Source organism: Carassius auratus, chromosome 5, assembly GCF_003368295.1.
Source record: "Carassius auratus strain Wakin chromosome 5, ASM336829v1, whole genome shotgun sequence".
NCBI lineage: Eukaryota > Metazoa > Chordata > Actinopteri > Cypriniformes > Cyprinidae > Carassius > Carassius auratus.
Window position 1 is genome coordinate 12470386 of NC_039247.1, and position 6718 is coordinate 12477103.

Below are 6718 nucleotides of genomic sequence, written 5' to 3' on the forward strand. Positions count from 1 at the left end.
CCATAAAATCTGTAATGTAACATTAATGTTATTTTTGTTTTACCAAAGCAAAAGGCCTTTGAGATCACATATATCCATTTGAAGTTTTATACCAGCCGACCAGAGAGCTTCGCCATCTACAAGCGTACCGAGGAGAATAGACCATGGCAACTGTAGCAACAGCACTTCCTATTGCAAGATGTACAGGAGGGACAAAAAGGGCTAAGAATGAAAGGACAACACTCTGCACGGGTTAATTTAGTGAAATCTCACCACTAACTGGTGGAAATGTGGCCTTCACCACATTGAGTGACAAAGTGATGTGACATTCAGCCAAGTATGGTGATCCATACTCAGAATTCGTGCTCTGCATTTAACCCATCCAAAGTGCACACACACAGCAGTGAACACACACTAAACGTGAACACACCCGGAGTAGTGGGCAGCCATTTATGCTGCGGTGCCCAGGGAACAGTTGGGGGTTCGGTGCATTGTTCAAGGGCACCTCAGTCATGGTATTGCCAGCCTGAGATTTGAACCCACAACCCTAGGGTTAGGAGTCAAACTCTCTAACCACTAGGCCACGACTTCCCCAGAGCTCGAACGCAATCCCCCACTACCATAAATTCGCAGGGGTCAGCATGATCGGAGTGCAATGGACAAGCCTCGCCCTGGGTAAACCGCCTTCTTGATCATGGTGTCTCCTCTGCCAGGTAAGTATTGGAGGGGTGATCCAGCACCTACAACTTGGACCAGAGTCTCGTGTTACAGGTATATCGTGTCATTTTATGAGAGTTTGGCTGTCTTTTAATCCAATACTATGGTTTATATTCAACCCATCTGGATACATCTTTTAGCTTGCCAAATATAAACATGAACAATTTCTACTGTAAACCCGAGGCATTTACAGTGTGTATGTGTGCAAAATATTTATCTTTATGGCTTGTTGACAGTAACTTGCTGTTTTAGTTAGCAGCTCCTTTCCATTGCCTTTGGATATGTAGATGGCTGTGCTTTGTTGTTCCAGAGGAAAGCTTTAAGGGAAACATCCTTCATTGTGAAGCTTACTAACTCTAACTTTCTAACTTTCATAGCAGAATCTCATGGCTAAACATGAGTTTACACAGCATGCCGTGCTACTAAATACAGCCTGCAAAATTTCCCAAAGGTTTCTAGGCAGCTTTTTCTACACAGTGATGCAGTCATAGCCACCAGATGAAGTTCAGAAAATTACAGGTGACAGGCAACTGCCAGAGCTCTTTCAACTATTAGATACAATATATCAATACACATTTCTGCAAAATAAATATTGTTTTTCACTCAGTCAAGATATTGTACATAAAAGCCATTTGACAATCATTTAAAAAATGTATTATGTTGAAGAAATGCTAAAATGTTTACAAGATTTTACAAGTTTTAATGTGTCCGAGAGAGAGAGAGAGAGCGAGAGAGAGAGAGAAATTCTAATCAAACCAGGTTTGGCAGGATATTAGTATTTGCTAGAAGAGCACTCAGAAATGGGAGCTCACCACCTCCATGTCTATTTTCGTAACAAGAAAATTGATAGAAGGAAAAGAAAATGTTCTCGCTAACAAAAGGGTTTTATACTGAGTGAATGTGTCCCATAAGGTGTTTTTAGAATGCAGCTTTCTAAAAAAATATCTTGTGTAAAAAATTAAATTGCATGATTAATATAAGATTAAAAAACGAAGATGTTACAAAAGTGCAAGAAAGAAAATGATTGAAAAGGATAAGTTTTTTTTTTTGCCTCTGATTTCTGATTGTGATTTGTGCATTTTGGTATGATGCACAAATCACTTATGTCACTTATGAATCACTTGAATCATTTGTCCCATAATGATCACATATTAGTATATATACAGTATATATATATATATATATATATATATATATATATATATATATATATATATATATATATATATATATATATATATATATATTTGGACCTACTGAGGTTTGTTGTGGAGTTTTGAACAGGCCCATTTTAAGTAAAAGCTTTTTCACTTTCAACATTTTCATCATCCTCTTTTCTCTCACTGTTTCAAAGAAAAACAGCTATCCCATCTGTTTAGAAAAGCAAGAGCCACTAAAGGAGGACAAGAGAGGGGACAACAAAAAATAAGGGATGTCATTTTATTTAAGAGCAGAGATAACAGTTTGGCTTGTTGTGACTGGGGCTTGTGGTCTGGTGTGTGAAATAGAATCTCCCTATCACACAGATGGGAGATAGATTGGGTTTTTAAAAGGAGTGTGTACGGGGATTCCAGTGGCCCCACAAAACAGAGATGGAACTGGAAGAGAGTGCTAGAGTTGAAGTAGTCAAGCTGTTGAGCTGAGAGCAATCTAGTAATCAGCATATGTGTATACACATACACAGTGTGTTTTCCCCTATGGAGCTGGCCATTTACATTTATGTATTAGCAGACACTTTTATCCATCCGTTTTTTTTTTTTTTTTTTTTTCGTTTTTTTTTTAGTCCAAGTCAATTAATCAAAGAGCCAGTAATATTTTTAATATACAATGTCAGGTTTATTAGACAACTCGATTATGACGCAAGCTAGAAGGTTTTTTATTTATTTATTATTTATTTATTTATTTATTTATTTATTTATTTATTTATTTTGCATGTGTGTCTATATGCACATTGGTTTAAGCATTTGGGGTGGTAAAGTGCTTGCAGAAGAGATGCTTCGGTAACACTTTATTTGAATGTGCCTTGTTACACTTTACATGTACTTACTATTATAATATAAATTAATTATGCATAATTACTTAGTTGGCTGCTCATTCTACCAGACAGGAGCAGGGTAAAGGTTTGGAGAGTGACTTTTGCCTTGTTGTTCCTTCCATTACCTGAGCTGGTGGGAGGGAATATATATGTCTAGGAGTGAATTAGGGTAGGGACGTGCTGATTCAGTGGCAGTCCTGAAAGCCAGGGTCAAAACTTAAAATTTAATTCTAGCTGCAACATTAAGCCTGTGAGGCTTGTTTTTGTTCGACCTATTTATAATGACTAATAGCTCAGAATCTATTTCTCACACATGCATCTGTGTTGCTCCTCATAATGGGCTCCCTGCAGGTGGAAACGATTGTCTGCAGACAGGAGAAGAACTAAGATTCTCCAATTACCCAAATGTCACCCTGTTGCCAGCCTGGTTATTTTAATAAATTTCCTTTGATTGATGTGGAAATAAATGAGAGCTAAAAATAATCACTTATGAGAAATGTTAAATATCTGGTTTAATTAAAATAGGACATGTAATACAGATCCAACACTGAAACAGTATGTACTGTAGGAAATAAATATGCATAATAATAATAATAATAATAATAACAAATAATAAAATGTATTACATATATAGAGTCAATAATACTGGAAAACAGTGACAAATGATTCAAGGGTAGAAATGATGACCATATAAATCAAGTGCTGACTTTCAAACTGATTTATTTTATTTATTCCTATAATAACTAATAGCCAACATAACACTTGTTCACATGCTAAATATAACTTTTGTAGTTATAGCTCATTGAGAACATCATAGTTTTATCTCATGTAGCCATGGTATAACCACAAGATCTACTCTTTAATAATGAATATGTTTTCCCTAATACAAAGTTGTTGTTGTTTTTTTTTTTGTTTTTTTTTTTTGTTTTTTTTTTTTTGATTCACCAGCTGAAAAAAACAAACAAACAAACAGGTAAAATATTTGCTCTGTGCTGTTACTATTAGAGTTGTGGTGTGGGCTGTTCTCTTATAGTTATTAGAGCTATTTTTAAAACTTTATGGTTATAGTTTTTTGTTCTTGGTCTGAACAGGCCTCTAAACTTGATTTAAAAAATTTTTCACATTGCATTCTAGGGTTGTGCAAAACACAGATTTGAAGAATCATTTCCCTTTTCAATTCTTCGGTTGAAATTTGAGTCGAATTGGCCACACTTTTTGAAGTTGAGGTTTGAGTTGCAGTTAAGTTCTTTGTAATATAAATTGTAGCTTTTCATACATAAAAATCATGACTGATGAATTACAAATACTTCATAGTATCATGGCATGATCTAATTTGAGATATTAAGTCAAGGTTTTGCATATATAAACACCTGATTTTTTATTGTTTCTTCTCTGCCCAACACTAACACACACACACACACACACACACACTGCTGCCTCCATTTATTTCCCTTTGCACTCTTTACTTCAATCACTAATTCTTTTACTCTGCAATTAGAGAGTGGAAGTAGTGATTTACCCACTCTGTGAAACAGGGTAAGCCAAGTGTCTTTCATTTTCTTGACCCTCTTTTTTTAAGTCTGGACCTCTGAACTTCCCACTGCCACTGGGTTTCTTTTACAGTACAGTACAGTTTTATTTATAGCAGCCCCAGTCTGACTGATGTGATCCAATGCATCTGGGGGAATAAATTATTCCCCATGAATACATGAAAGGTACTGCTAAAATCCAAAAACTTGCTACGTTTTCTGTTGTTTATACTGAGGAAAGATCTCACTTTCTCTGTTTTTAAAATATTAGCAGTCTGGTTGGAAAAGGAAAAGTTCCTCAGCTGAGTGCCATTGTTAATTCCTTGCTTCTGGAGTTCCTGTTTCTAAATATAGATATCAAACATATATATATATGTGTGTGTGTGTGTGTGTGTGTGTGTGTGTGTGTGTATGCATACGTGTGTGTGTGTGTGTGTGTGTGTGTATGCATACTACATAACATCTGCACAAAACAGAAACAGAAGATGGGGCTTAATGAGAGGCAATTTCACTCTCCGACAGCAGGTGGCACTTCTGGAACAGCATGCAGCATTTCCTTGGTTACCACTGTAAACAAAGCAGCCTATCAATTAAAACTTTTCTAAAGACAATCAGTTCCCCTCAGAGATACATAAACTCACACCCCCAAATATGTATAATATATATATATACTTACTCTGTCCTTCACACACAATGATAAATCAAAACTCATTTTAGCAGATAGATTTATTAAGGTGATGTGAAAAATGTAATTCATCTGTACACTGTCATTTGTTGGAAAGCATCTGAGCAGGAAGTATTGTAAATATTTTCTGCTGTATCTCTCTGGATTCAGATTTAGCTATTATTTTCTGTAACTACCCAAGCTTTCTTAACTCGTCTGAAGGTTTTGCGGCAGTGCAGTTCTGCATTTTTGTGATCGTTAACAAGAATGATTGCACAGCACGCTTCCCATTTCCCCTCTCCGTCACTTTTTTGATGATTGATTGTTTTTAGCTTTCAAAACCTCTGTCAGTTTTTTAATAGCTAAGCTTTCCTTAATGGCCCAGTTGCCCATAGATTTGAGTTCAGTGAGGCGTTCATCAACATGCTGATTATAAACAACTCCTGATCAATTCGCAAGCCAGATTACATGGAAGTAGTGACAAATCTTGATGATGGAACAAAAACTTATTTTTTTTATTTTTGTCTGTATCCACTTGGAGCACTCTTATCCTTTTTTCTCATTCCCTCATTGTTAATATTTCTCCATCATTGCATGCCTCCTTATTTTAACGAGAAAATGAGTGCACATTCACTTCTAATCTGAATGAAAGTGAGATCAATGAAGTCAAACCCTTTCATTACCACACACACACACACACACACAGCTCTCCCTGCCTCTTATTTCTCATACTGACATATGTGACCCTGCCTGTGAAAACCCAGCTAAATTATTATTTGTGTGTGTGTGTGTGTGTGTGTGTGTGTGTGTGTGTGTGTGTGTGTGTGTGTGTGTGTGTGTGTGTTCGTGCGTGTGTGCGTGCGTGCGTGTGTGTGTGTTTGTGTGATTTACTGTTTTCTAGATAAAATCATCATTTATAAAGTTGTAGAGCATTCTGTGAAAATATAACCTGTATATATATAATATTGACTGAGAAAGGCCATGGCAAAGATTTAACTCAAAGTGAAATTAATGGTTGAAATCAAACTTTGATGCTTGTTATCTCATAATTAGATTTTGAGACTTTAGCCTGGATTTCACAGACAGGGTCACATATTGTTAAATTAAAATGTGAAGAGGGGAAATGATTCATTTGACTGGCCATATACAACTCTTAGTTTTTTCTTCAGCTGAAGCAGCCCAAAGCTGAATTATGTGGATGTTATGAAGATGACCTTTGTTAATGTGACTTGTGGAGCATGTTCTACATTATGGCAACTTGCCAGACTAGACAGATACCATTTTAAAGGCCCTTCAGCTCACCTCCTCAGCCCAAGGAAAATGTCCATTGTTAATTTTAAATATACAATCACTGATATGCATGTAGTTTGCTTTATGCATCACAATTACTTAATTCACTATATTTATCAGACATCACTTGCATAATATTGTAGGTTAATATTATTACTTATTTAGAAAACGGCTACATTGTGGCAATGTAGTTATTAAGCAGTGAACTTGTTGTTTGATTTTAGCAAACTGACATTCAGTATTTCTTTGTATATCCCATAAATTCTTGATGTGATACAGTTGTGCTTTAGTGACTGTTTTACATTTACATTTAGCTATTTAGCAGACACGTGTATCTTAAATGTACATCTCAAGCATTTTATCGTGCAAGAGCTGACAACAGACAGACTGCAATGCCAAGATTCAAGAATAAACTTGAGCAGTGCAGAAGAACGCAAGAGTAGATATATATGTATATAGGCCAAAAAAGGGATGCCACAATTCTCATTTTAATATAGAACCACT

General features: G+C 35.9%; 1 pseudogene; it reads right to left on the reverse strand.

Moving 5' to 3' along the window:
- Positions 1-571: 571 nt before the first annotated feature.
- LOC113087904 (uncharacterized) lies at positions 572-700 on the reverse strand (annotated as a pseudogene).
- Positions 701-6718: the final 6018 nt, after the last annotated feature.